Here is a 14,820-nt window from a genome sequence, read left to right as displayed (position 1 = left end):
CCAGCAGTGGTGGAGAGGAACTACATAGTAAAGCAGAAAAGAGAAACTATTTTCTGTTTACCACTTAGAATCCTCACACAATTGTTAACTGTTTCTAGCACTTCCTATTCTTCCAGTTTTCCCAGCATGGGGATTCACTGCTAGGAACTTGTTCAAAGTCTGGATCAAGATTTGATAAGATCTAAGGATCCCTCAAAACCTGTTTCCTCCTCAGCTTCATTCTTTGTTCAGAAGATTGCTAGGTGGTTTATTTTCTTACAAGGGTGATGTCTGCTGAATGGGAAACCTGTTAATCCTTTTGGGACAGCTTTTGTGTGGCAAGATAGAGATTCCGCAAAAAGGGCAGCAAATTGTATGCCAGTAAGCATGAAGGACTGATCCATGTCACTTTAATTGAGAGGAAGAGAAGGGTTTTTAAGAGGTGATGTATATTTACTTTCTACCATATAAGAGTCCCTGCTCTATGCCTTTCTTTGACCCAGAGAGAAAGTTAGGAATTGTAACATCAGAGAATAACCACACTGAGGCACCATTTAGCAATACAATTTGGTGTTTCTGGCCTTTCACACCTTCTTATATCTTTTTCTCTCTCCTTGAGGTCAAGAACTGCTGCACTTTTATGATTTGGACAAAAACATCCATACTCCCCTATCCTCCTGGCAAAAAATCCAAAAGGACGCATTCTATAAACTGGAGAGGCACAAGTTTCTCACTCCTACTAAAAATAGATATGTTTAGCTTTTCATTCATAATTTGGAAAGCATTGTTAGCTTTTAAAACTAATCAAAATTAAACTAAAACCACCAGGAGATTTAAAACACCACTGGGGAAAAAGTTTTACTCTTGTTTTTAATGAAAGAATATTTTGGATGATAAAGTATATATGCACTGTCACCTCCCTGCGTAAGACTAGGTTGAACCTGCCATACCTAAAGATGAAAAAGGCATGTAAGGGGGATGGACAAGAGCCAGGAATCTAAAAGATCCTTTCAGGGAGGTAGTTAAAAAGGAACTGAGTCATTAAAGAAACAAAAGATAAAATGTCACCTGAACCAGACAAAGTTAGGCCTGGGCACATGGGGACGTCTCCCCCACATCAACACTTACCAGATCAGTAAGTGTAAAATCAGTAAGGCAAGAGTAGCTCCCAGTCTTGGGAATCAGCAAGGCAAGAGTTTCTGCTCTCATCTATCCTTGGAGATAAACATGTTGCTGTTAGTTGCGAAGTCGTGTCTGACCCATCATGACCCCATGGACAACGTTCCTCCAGGCCTTCCTGTCCTCTACCATTCCTCTGGAATCCACTTAAGCTCACTGCTTACTGCTTTGGTGACTCCATCCAGCTACTTCATTCTCTGTCATCCCTTTCTTCTTTTGCCCTCAATCTTTCCCAGCCTTAGGCTCTTCTCCAGTGAGTCCTTCCTTCTCATTAGGTGGCCAAAGTATTTGAGTTTTGTCTTCAGGATCTGGCCTTCTAAAGAGCAGTAGGACTGACCAGTTTGATTGCTTTGCAGTCTAAGGGACTCCAGGAGTCTTCCCCAGCAACATAGTTCAAAGGCCTCAATTCTTCGGCACTCAGCCTTTCTTATGATCCAACTTTCACAGCCATACATTGCAACTGGGAAAATCATAAACATAAGAAATCCCAAAACAAATTGAGAAGGTCATGAGTAAGTGTGGCTGGATGTGTGTATGTATGTATGAGAGTGAGAAAGAGCATTATAACCAGTGAAGTTTTGCTGTTACTTTAAGTTCACTGGGTCTTCATGTACCCCAAAGAACTGGTTGTACCATACTGTTTGGTTGAAAGTGATTTGAGGGTGCTGTTGAGAGAGAGGGGGGAGGGAGGGAGGGAGAGAGAGAGAGAGAGGAAGGGAGGGAGAGAATAAGTGACCATAAGCTGGGCCTGGGTGTACATATTTTGTCATTTTTTGTCATTTGTCATTTATTAAAATTTATAGGCCGCCCTTTTCCCTGAGGGGACTCAGGGCGGCTTACAATCACGAAGGAGGGGGGTGCAGTATCAAAAAACAAAACAAAATGTGAACAAAGAAAAATAATAAAACACAACTTTCGTTCAGCAATCAACACTCGGGCGGGTGAATTGGGAACCTATCCCCAGGCCTGCTGGGAGAGCCAGATCTTGAGGGCTGCGCGGAAGGTCTGGATGGTGGTGAGGGTACGGATCTCAACGGGGAGATCGTTCCACAGGGTCGGAGCTGCAACAGAAAAGGCTCTCCTCCGTATAGTCGCCAGTCGGCATTGACTGGCAGATGGGATTCGGAGGAGGCCCAGTCTGTGCGATCTAATTGGTCGAAGGGAGGTAATCGGCAGAAGGCAGTCTCTCAAGTACCCAGATCCACTACCATGGAGTGCTTTAAAGGTGGTCATCAGTACCCTGAAGCGCACCCGGAGACCAACAGGTAGCCAGTGCAGCTCGCGGAGGACGGGTGTAACGTGGGCGAACCGCGGTGCGCCCACTATCACTCGCGCGGCTGCATTCTGGACTAACTGTAGTCGCCGGATGCACTTCAAGGGCAACCCCATGTAGAGCCCATTGCAGTATTCCAGCCTAGAGATCACAAGGGCTCGAGTGACTGTTGTGAGAGCCTCCCGGTCTAGGTAGGGCCGCAACTGGCGGACCAGGCGAACCTGGGCAAATGCCCCCCTGGTCACAGCTGACAGCTGGTGGTCAAAAGTCAGCTGTGGGTCCAGGAGGACTCCTAAGTTGCGGACCCTATCTGAGGGGTATAAAATTTGACCCCCCAGCGTAAGTGTTGGTACATTAGCCAAATTATTGGGAGGGAAGCACAACAGCCACTCGGTCTTGTCCGGGTTGAGTACCAGTTTGTTAGCGCTCATCCAGTTCTTAACGGCCTCAAGACCCTGGTTCATCATGTCCACCGCTTCATTGAGTTGGCACGGGGCGGACAGATACAGTTGCGTATCGTCCGCATATTGGTGGTATTTTATCCCGTGCCTCCGAATGATCTCGCCCAGCGGTTTCATGTATATGTTAAATAGTAGGGGGGATAAGACCGAACCCTGCGGCACCCCACATGTTAGGGGCCTCAGGGACGATCTCTGCCCCCCGACCAACACCGACTGCGACCTGTCCGAGAGGTAGGAGGAGAACCACTGCAAAACAGTGCCTCCCACTCCCACCTCCTGCAGTCGTCGCAGAAGGATACCATGGTCGATGGTATCGAAAGCCGCTGAGAGGTCAAGGAGAACCAGGATGGACGCATAGCCTCCATCTCTGGCCCTCCAGAGATCATCGGTCAATGCGACCAAAGCGGTTTCTGTGCTGTAACCAGGTCTGAAGCCAGACTGGAAGGGGTCAAGATAACTAGCTTCCTCCAAGGCCCGTTGAAGCTGGAAGGCCACCACCTTCTCAACAACCTTCCCGATAAAGGGGAGGTTGGAGACAGGACGAAAGTTGTTTAAAATGGCTGGATCCAAGGATGGTTTCTTCAGGAGGGGTCTCACCACCGCCGTTTTAAGTACGGCGGGGAAGTGCCCCTCCCGAAGGGAGGCGGTCACGACCGCCTGGATCCAGCCATGTGTCACCTCCCTGCTGTTGGCAACCAGCCAGGAGGGACACGGGTCCAGAATGCAGGTGGAGGCACTTACAGCTCGAATGGCCTTGTCCACGTCCCCAGAGGCAACATCCTGGAACTCAACCCAGAGATGATTTGCCAAGTAGTCCTCCTGTGTCTCGGCTGGATCTACTGCGGTGGAGTCCAAGTCCGACCGAAACCGAGCTACTTTGTCCGCCAAGAATTGAGCATAGTCCTCAGCCCTACCCTACATATAACACCTACCCCTCTGCAAAACCCCAAGCTCTTGATACTTAAGGTTATACAATGGTGTGTTAATGCTTCCCACAAGTTTGCAAATTTTACTGAACATACTGTTCAAACATTGCTTTGGGTGTTTCTTTTATTGGGTAATGGCGAGAGAGCAAATTCCTGACTCAGCCCCAAGCAGCAGCAAAAAGGGGAACTCCACAGATGGGAAAATATTGCAACTTTAAATATTTTTAATGGGCAAGATCTGTAGTGGGGCTCTTTTAATTTCTGAAGCATCACTTTGCTTTTCTAGTTTTTTTTTTTTTTCAATGTAGCTGCTGCTTCCAAGGCAGATATATTAATGAAACCCTTGAATGTGTTTTGTTCATAACATAAATTCACCTGTATCAGTGGATTTCCTTGCCTAGATGACATTGTCATGAATGAGATACCTGTATCTTTGAATAGATTTATCTGACAGAGAGTTCTGCTGGTAAGACATTATATTGATGACAACAAGAACTGAGAATTGATGACAACAAAAAGGTGGAAAAGGAAAGAAGGTGGAAAGTCACACTATACAATTTATCTTTTTAATTCAAGCACATGGAGATATACAGTTCTGTAAGTAGACACTGCTAGTTCAGATTGCTCTTGTTCTTTTAAAGGCTGAGACCTGCATACACACCTCCACAATTATGTAAGAATGTCAGTTTAAAAAAATAAAGATTGTGTCATTCATATTATATGTGACTTTTATAGGGTCGTGAGACGTGGTGGCTTAGTGATTAGAATGCAGTATTGCAGGCTTATTCTGCTGATTAACAGGTGTTTGATTCTCACTGGCTCAAGGTTGACTCGGCCTTCCATCCTTCTGAGATCAGTAAAAGGAAGACCCAGATTGTTGGGGGCAAGAGGCTGACTCTGTAAATTGCTTAGAGAGTGCTGTAAAGCACTATGAAGCGGTATATACAAGTCTTAAGTGCTATTGCTATTGCTATAGGTGCCCAATGAAAATAACCCAAAATCTCATTAGCTTAGATTTCCTGCCTACATGCTACTCTCATCTATGCTTGGAGTTTAAAGATAAGAGATCCCAAAATGAATTGTACAACTTTAAAATTATTCCCATTGATAAACATTACAATGCCATTGGATTAGAAAAGTAGTGTAAGTAAAAAAAATGGGGTGTTGAGGAAGAAATAGCACTGAGAGCCCATGTTGGGAAGTAGGTAAGATGATTTGCTCTGTGTAAATTCTGGCATTGCAGAGTCTTCTAGTGTCATTCAGCATTATGCTGAAATAATGATGACTTTACTGTACTTCACCTCAGTAATAGCTGGGTGATGCTAGTTGATGTCATAGGATCCTGCCATCAAAGTCTTGGGATGAAATGAGTGGAAATTGGCCCTTAATTATTTTGCCAACTTATTGATAGATCCCAACTAGTTCTCCAATATTATGAGAATAGTCTCATTAAGAATTAAGACCCCTGGTTTGTTAAAATATAACATTTTACCATAATTGTAGCAAAGACTGATAAACAATTTCATTACGTCTTCTGATGTTTGAGTGCTGATCACTTGGTAAATTTCTTGAAGATCTCAATTTATTGTGAATTCACTTTTGCAAAATCATGAAGTAAGGGTGCTATCAGTGCTCAGCTCCACTCTTTTAATTAGAATAGTTGAATATAAGACTGTGTAAGCATGGTTTAGAAATGATCCCATCACCATAGTTTCAGTTCTGTTATCATGGATATGTCCCATAGAACTCTTCTTTTGAATTAAATTCTAATTTTGCACTTATTTAAGTTCTGCTTTTTAGAAATACAGCCTCTCATGTTGTTTACAAATGTTGAAAACAATGTAATTTGTTTGCAACAGGCAAACAAAAAGCAATTAAAAGCCAGATAAATCCATCTGTCCCTATTGCATATTCTAAGTCTTTGTGCCTTCAGGTCAGTGTTGATTCATGGCAACTATCTGGACAATTCCCTGAGGTTTTCTTGGCAAGATTTCAGAAGTGGTTTGCCACTGCCTTCTTCCCAGGACTGAGAGGGTGACCTGGTCCATGGTCACCCAGCCAGCTTTGTGCCTAAGGAAAGACTAGAAGGATCTTGTTTCTTGCCTGTGCCTTAACTACTACACAAAATTTTGCTTTATTCTAATAAAAGTAGGTAAATTAAAGATTACTAAACTGAATTCAACAAGTTTCTCATAGTTAGAATTCCAGAGGTGTGTATCTTGAAACCCATAAATCAAAGCTTATGTATTAATCATTTGTCTTGGAGTCAAATTTGTGGTTTCTCTCCCTCATATCATTAGACTGACCATAATTGCTCAAGATGTTTCCCAATGAGCCTTACTTTATAATCTTTTAATTGGATTTGCCCAAAATTGAAATTCAAATCTGAAATATGATCTTCTATGGAGTTATAGTTTCTGTACTGAAAATACTAGTTGTCTTGATCTCAGGGCATTGCCCTTTTGATGTCTTGATGTCAGGGCATTGCCCTTTTATATCTTAACAGCTAACAAATTGGGATTGTTTGAAAGGAAAATGAAGCCATTCCCCCCTCCCCCCCATAGCTAGAACTTTAGCTTTTCTCTATATGGTCTGTTCAGAAATATTTCATTCACAATTATTCTGCTTTAACTGCTATTGACCAGTTTACTGGCCAAATAAATTACTGGAGATTTCTTTAGTTGGTAGGATGTTGGTAGGATGGGAAAATAGACCAAAATCAACCAGGCTTTCTCTACAAAGACAGCCACTGGAAGCTCATTACTAGAACAGAACAAACAAGGAAGATTTGCATGGAAATTTGGCTGAAGAGAAGAAGGTTGCAAGGCATGCCACAAGCAACATGGACATTAGCCTAATAATCCCTTGACAGGCAGTTTGGTTTAGTGGTTAGGCAGCAAACTAGAAATAGGGAGACCATGAATTCTAGTCCTGCCTTAGGCACAAAACCAGCCAGTCATTTTTCTCAGCTGTAGGAAGAATGGCAAAGAAGGTTCTGAAAAATGTTAACAAGAAAACTGCAGGGACTTGTCCAGGCAATCTCCAAGAATTGGACAAGATTAAGCAGAAGAAAATAGAATTGTTCACCTGCAGTTTCTACAGTGACTGTCTTCATATCTGAAAAGACCATGTTGCACCAGTTGCAAATACAAACTTCTTTCCTTATTGGAAGCCACTTGAGAAATTTGCTATACTGAGATGCATCTGGCAAGGCAAGAGGTCTCTGGACAGAAGACCTGAAATGCTTCAGGAGGAGTAAATAAGGGAACACCAAAAAATGGAGAAAATTCTGCCCAAGGCAAATAGGGAGAGAATATGACCTCATGGTTATTTTGAATAAGAATTCAAGTTGAATCAATTTTGTAATCATGCTTATGTTTGCCTATACAAATGTAAATTACAATTAATTGTAAGATGAAATTTTTATTATTATGACAATCTGTGCCTGGTAATGAGTAATTGATTGTAGAGTTCATGCTTTGAAAATTCAAGAATTTATGTTACAATTCTTATAGCTTCTTGTTCTAAATTCTGGCTCAGATTGTTCAAATATCAGTTTCTCCCCCCACCCTCTCTCTCTCTCACACAAAATCTACTTTATTTCTTCCCAAAATAATCTAGTGATTTCACACCATGAAGGATACCCAGAGTTTCCCTCTGTGGTTAACTTGATTCTTATTAGTTCTAAAGCAATTTCATTTCTACAATTATGGCCCTCCACTAGAGAATAATTAAATGGTCTCTGTTTAATATTCATTTTAAGACCCATGTAACCTTGTGACTCTTACTCTTAGTTCCCTGGATGCAAGAGACCAGGGACTCACTGTAAACTGCTAGTTTGGGATTAATTAAGAAATCGTTCTCTCCACCTCCAGGTGTTGACTTCCTTGCTGAATATATTTGGGCCAGGGAGGACTCCTCTGAGATAGAAGCGTCTTGGTAAAGAGTCCTTGGGATAGCTCCATTTGAGCTGATCCCTTTTAGCTTCCCCTTCAAGTGGGGTGATTTTTGTTTCAGCAGATTCAACAAGCCTGAAGGTATCAGCTGCAGCCTGTGAGCACTTTTGTTTGTAGTTCAGAGGATTTGTTATTATATTTGTTTGTTTTTTTGTTTGCTTCTTTAGAAGACCCCCACAAAACTAGAAAAAGAAAAAGGGAAGGAAATTTAGTAAATACCTGATGAAAGAAATGTCCTTCTGGGTTCAGCTCCAAGTGGGGAAAAAGACACTGGAGACATGGAGGCTGCTTGGAAAGATGGTTTAATGGTGGACAGGGCCACATGGCTTGAGCCCTGAACAGAAAAGGTGATCACATGCTTCAATGTTGGTGGAGAAGAAGAGAAGGGCTGAGGAAGGGGCTTGCTAGGCTTTTTATAACCTGTTCAGTCCCACCTCTCTGTTTCCTGTTCCTGTGTAAGAAATGTATTCTGATTGGTTGTCAGACTCCCATGGAGCCATGCAGGGGCAACTCTCTAGGCTGTGTTTTGAATCCAGGTTTGGTTGAGTTCTCAGATGCCATGTGGTCAGTTGGGGCCAATAGTATCATGCTTTCCTGTAGTTGAAGTGGAGAAGTCTTTATTATGTAAAGTGGACTAGCTTCTTAATGGCCCATTAACAAAGTGGGGGTGGGCAGGAAGCTACAGGCAGCTATTCTGTCTTTTAAAACATGTTTCTTTCTTTTCACATCCAGAGAAATATTCTGCCTTTTTAATATTTCCTAGGATATTTCATTTTTCTTGGAGAGGGCTGGGTGATAACTTCCTACATACCAGTAGGATCATAGTATTACTGGAAACTATGTACAGACCTCTTGCACTGACCAGTCAAGAAAAAAGTATTAATAAGTTAAGAATACACAGGAGTGAATGAAGGGCAGCTGTATTAAGCTTGTTTGTTTTTTGTTCCCCTTGTATGTTTTCTCATCTTATAAACTTCCCGCTAATTAGAGATAACCTCCAGGAAGTTTCAGGTGTATGCAACCTTGCCACTGGGAGGAGATGAAGATGTTGTTGGATTTCTTAGTGAGTTAAATTTACTATGGCAGATCCAAAGAAGCAGAAAATAGGATCTTAGGAACCAACAACTGTCTATGCAAAATATGTCACTGAGGTAATATTTTGATTATCTGACAATGGATCGTTCTATTTTCATGAAGATTCCTTAGAAAAGACATATTATATCTTATAAAAACTTGGAAGGAAGTATTTGATAGATGCCTCATTATCCTAATCAGGACAAAGAAGATGAGAAAATGTTCTCATCTTAAATGAGAACAAAAAACGGATGATGCAAAAGTACAGAACTGAATTCCTAGCCAAGGACTGGAGCTAAGAAAGGAAGAGGCAGGAGGTAGAATTGGGACTCACAGCTTCTCAAATATACCAGTAGGTGGTACTCAAAGCCTCAGGTGTTTCTATAATGCAGAGTATATTTGCCATGCAGGGAAAGCTATAGATCTCAAGTTAAGAATACAAATACATTAGGCATTACTGAAACTTGATGGGCTGTTACTTGTAATTAGCCCAAAACATTAAAAGGTTACAGTGTATTGCAGAGATCCAAGAGAAAGGGTGCAAATGTTGCACTGCACATAAAGTAAAATATGCTTGCACAGAAATTCAGGAATTAGAACACTGAAATTCTGTTGAAAGTATTGGAGTCTGCCTAGAGGCCCATATTCTTCATTTTTATTAATGACCAAGATAATAAGATTGGTAGACTAGTTAACACATTTGCAAACAAAACAAAAAAGGGAAACCTGGACAACACGCAACATTACAGAATAAGATTATAATCTAATCTGAAAGACTGAATTGAAAGGGGAGTAATATGAGGTATTATATTTCTGTCAGATATTGCATTAGAAATGTAGAGAGCAAATACAAGATGGGGAATTCATGACTCAGAAACACTGACAATAAGCTAAGTGACTCAACTGTGTAAGACAGCTGTAAAAAGGCTAACACAGTTCTGGGATGCATGAAAAGAAGCGCTCTAGCAATGTTGCACGGAGTTCTTATTCCCTTTTGCACTAATTAAGGATCACATTTCTAGAAGTATATTGACCAGTTGTAACAGGTCTGGAGCAAAAATGATGATCCAGGGAATTAGACTTATCCTGGGAGGACAGGGTGAAGGGATGCTCAGTCTGGAGTCAAAAAATCAGGGAGAAATATGTTAATCAGTGTTTACATATATAAAAGAAGCCATAAGAAAAATGGTAAGAAACTTTTCCCCCATTGTCATAGAAACTAGGACCAGAAGTAATGATATAAATTTGCAACTACCTGGATTCCCTTACTAATCATATGGTGCTTCCTGAAGGTCAATGTATCTAAGAGTAAGATCTGTTCATTAGAACATAGGTGGATAATCTTCCTATAAAGATTATGGCTTTTCCATCTCTGGAGCTTTTTTAAGAACAGTCTGAACAGACACCTCTCATGGATAATTTAATTTGTTTTTTTCTGCACATTATAGCTGTGTAGGGTCAGATGAACCTTACAGTCCACTCCAACTCCACAGTTCTAGGATTTTAGGATTTCTGAAGGATTTCTGTCACACAGAAAAGGGAGTGGTGGATTTACTCTATTGCCCCAAAGAACAGTAGTGGCTTAAACGAGAAGGATTTAAGATTGAAGCTAAACATCACCAGGAAGTTCTGATTGTATAAGTCATCATCCAGTGGAATAGGATGTAATATGAGATAGTCCAGTCTCCTTTTTTGGGGCTATTTAAATTGAGATTATCTGGACATCTGTCAGAGAAGCTGCAATGGAACCTTCACCTGCAGGGGATTAGACCAAATGACAACTATGGTATCTCCAAGTTTATGATTCTGTACTATAAAATGCAAACATCTTTTTTCCCCATATGCCTTCTTGAATTTGATTTAAAGCAGCATGGTACTCAAAAGGTAATTTCCTTATGGTTGGAGTTGCCAGAACATTTGTTAGTGGGTAATATACAGAATATTCACACGACTTAATGCATTTCTGGAGGGAGCAAACTCTACTTGGAAAGAATCCCAGCATGTCTTCCAAAGAAAATTTCTATTTCTTTATGGTACTCAACAAGCTAATCATTTGTCTGAAAACCTATAAAATGTCAGTACTCATAATAAAATTTCCCATTTTTATTGAGTCTTTTTTCAGAGTAGTGGTTTCAGTCTGAGGAATTTTGATTGATTCGGTTTTTCTAGCTGCTGGGAGAAATAAAAGTAAACAACCAATTCCTAATGCTGATTGGAAAAGTGATGTCATACTTAAAACGAATGGCAGTGCAAAAATGGAAGACATGATATAAATTCTAATGTTGTGATTTGTAGGGGCAGACCCATTTATGCAAATTACATGTGAATTTTATGAGGTGTACATTAGGTTGTTTCCCAGAATGGAATCACTGTGGGAAAATACAGCTTCATTAAGGACAGGGGGATAAAAATAGAAGAAAAATAGAAGAAAAGGGGATTTTTCTTAGTAGCAAAATTGGCATAGCATCCTTTGAGAGGAAGAGAATTTGCAAAGGATCTGAAGAAATTTGGGATTATGCTGAACAGCTCACTGAAAATGTCAGCTCAGGGCATAGTTACTCTGGAGAAGATAAATACGGGGAAAGCACCACAACATAGAAACTGCCAACTGGGTCTTTCACACAAACCTGCGTCTAGTTGTAGAGATAGTACTCGACTTACAACAGTTCATTTAGTGACTTTTCAAAGTTACAACTGCCCTGAAAAAAAGTGACTTATGACAATTTTTCACACATAGGACCGCTGCAGCATTCCCATGGTTACATGATCAGAATTCAGACACTTGGCAACTGGTTCATATGTATGATGGTTGTAGTGTCCTGGGGTCACATGATCACCTTTTGTGATCTGACAATCAAAGTCAATGGGGGAAGCCAGATTCCCTTAGCAACCAGTGGTGGGTTGCAGGCGGTACGGATATACCGGAGCCTGCCCGGAGCACTGGGTACCATTCCGGTACGGTGCTTCGGAGGGTCCACCCGCCCCCCGAGCTCCTTACCTGTCCTTTAAAGCCTTCTGCGCTTCTGTGCATGGTGTGTACAGCGCCTGCGCAACGCTCCACCGAGCAGTTGGAGCATCATGGAGGCTTGCGGAGGCATCGCTGGCAGGTATGGTGCATGCGCGTACTGCACACATCCATGTGAACACCGCCGGGCCCGTTCCAACCGTACCAGTTGGAATGGGATCCGGAACCCACCATTGTTAGCAACCATGTTACCAGCCTAACAACTGCAGTGATTAACAAAAGTGGCAAGAAAGGTCATAAGATGGGGCTAAATTTATTTAACAAATGTCTCGCTTAGCAACATAAATTTTGGGCGCAGTTGTGGTGGTAAGTCAAGGACCTCCTGTTTTCTGTTCCTCGTTCTCTCCTTTTCCCAGGCAGATTTTTTTAAAAAAATGCTTTGGTGTTCTGATCAAATTCAGAGACAGACACTCTGGCAGTGCTGGCCCATGTTATGCCGCTTTTAGCCCACTTGAGGCAACAGCGAGCTGTTAGGAGCCACCCTGGTGGAGCCACCCTGCAAGAGAGTGGGCTGGCTGTGCTGCTTTGACTCATCCCAGGCTGCAGTTCTGCAAGGCCCAGCAGAAAAGGAGAAGTCTGTGTCAGAAGGGGAGGGAGGGAGCCTGTCCCTTGGAACTCAAACAAGGGAATTTTAGTCTTACTCATCATATTATTTTTATATTTGGTTTTCAGATGTAAACCTCAAGGCTTCTGTCAGCGCATTAACTCTTGAGCTTTCGGCACTGCATCCAGTCGATGCCTACATTCCTCTTGGCATCTAAGGACTGTTAAGAAGAGCAATGACACTCTTATAATGGAAAATTAAGTCCCTTGTTGGGGTAGCTCCAGATCTCTTTCTTCGCGGACAGCTCTTGTGTTGCATGGAGGAAAACACTCGTTTCCTAGCAATTGGGTGACAATATTTTGCCACTGGGGGACAAAAGTTCTTTTCCCCTCGTTCAGCTTAATATTGTGGAAAGAATGGTGTTTGGATGCCCAGCTATGACTTTGCTCCATGATCCGTGGCAATTTGATCTGAATTATCTATAATTATCTCAAAAATTATCAGACCATTCTTGAGTTTTGAACTTCAATAAAAGATCAGTACTCCACATTGGTTCACCCAAAAGTGTGAATACCATAGCTTTTTTTAATATAAAAAAGTTTTTATTCATTCAGTACATTAAACCAGTCTCAAAACATGACCATGTGTGAACTCAGTCTAAAGATTACAAAGCCTTAACTTTGTCCTTCTCAACCCGGGGCCCTCCAAATAAGTTGGCACTACAACGCTTAGAATTCAGAGCCAAGATGCAGGCTGGGAATTTTGAAAACTCTAATCTCAAGTTATTGCGAGAAACCAAATTGGGAAAGGAAGGCCTAAAGGTTCCACCATGGAAAGCCACCTCTTACAGTCTCTCATGACACTGAAAAAAATCCCATGTGATTTGTCTGACAGGTTGTGTATTTTATTTATTTGTTTATTAATCCTTTATATAGCTGCTCATCTCACCGAAAACAACTCTTGCCACACAACAATCAGATAAACACAACAGAAGTAAAAATAAAATAAAAATATAAATACCGTATTTTTCAGACTATAAGATGCACCGGTGTATAAGATGCACCAAGATTTCGAAAAGGTCAGCAAGAAAAAAAAGTTGTCCCCCTCCCCCCCCCCCCGGCTCCCAGGAACACTCTGCAGGCTTCAGAAGGGCTGGGGGAAGGCAAAATTGTGCGGAAAACAGGCCATTTTCCACAAAAATTGAGCCATTTTTGCCTTCCCCAGTCCTTCTAAAACCTGCAGAGTGCTGATGTGGGATGGGGGGGATGCAGGGGTGGGGCTTTGGGAGGCCAAAAATGGCTGTATTCAGTGTATAAGATGCACCAACATTTCCATGCTCTTTTTTGGCGGGGGGGAAGGTGCGTCTTATACTCCAAAAAATATGGGTACATGTTATGAAAAGCAAATGTACAAAACATAGGTGAAGACAGGATACGAATGGCCAATTCAGCAATGGAGCCATCTAAACACATCTCCGATTTTCTGAGATTCCCCAGGCCTGATGACATAAGCAGGTCTTGAAGGCCTTCCAGAATATCAAAAGGAGTGGAAGTAATCTAATTTTAGGTGGAGGAAAATTCCATACTGTGGGTGTTGTGGCAAAGAAGTTATGTCTCATGGGACCCACCAAATGTAGATCCCTAGCTGATGGTACCCACACTTTCCCTTCTCTGCTAGATCTAATGGGGTAGGTTGATGTGATTGGGGAAAGGCAGATAGCCTGTCAGATAGCCTCGTCCCATGCCACGAAGGGCTTTAAAGATTTAATCCAGCCCTTTGAACTGGATCCAGAAGCAAACAGGCAACCAATGCAGTTTTCAAAGCAGAGGCGTAACATGCACTGTTCTATGAATATATGTACCATAACTGCCCGCGCCATTGCACTGTGTACCAATAGAAGCTTCTAAACACCCTCGGAGGGCAGCATTCAAGGTTAATAGGTGTAAAACCGACTCTTTTTCTCTTTTCTGTGTCAAACTCATGTCGTCACATGCTGGCCCATGCCTGGTTTAGCGAAGGAAGAAAAAGTCGTGATAAATCGTGACAACGCTAGTTTGACATCCCTGCTTTAAACAATGCTGACAATGCAATAAATAATTTCCTGAATTCCCACTTCTTTGAATTCAATAACAGTACATCTGGATAGGTGGGAAAAAGAGTTTTAAATAGCTCAGATTGTGATCAGTTGTGTTGATAGACAAGAACATCTCATAAATTGCACAGATTTGTTTTTCCAAATGGGAAGGGATGTTGCTCAAAGAAAGATTCTGTGTAAATTAAGGTTTGCTGCTTTATCAGCACAGGACATGAAATAAATATAATCTAACCCCTTTCCAGAGTCTTCACGTAATAAACATGAGTTGTGCCCCAGTTCTACAGATACTAATGTCAGCAAAGTTAGAC

Source organism: Thamnophis elegans, chromosome 1 (genome assembly GCF_009769535.1).
Source record: "Thamnophis elegans isolate rThaEle1 chromosome 1, rThaEle1.pri, whole genome shotgun sequence".
NCBI classification, from domain to species: domain Eukaryota; kingdom Metazoa; phylum Chordata; class Lepidosauria; order Squamata; family Colubridae; genus Thamnophis; species Thamnophis elegans.
The sequence above is the reverse complement of the archived record's forward strand: the minus strand, read 5'-3'. Positions refer to the sequence as shown.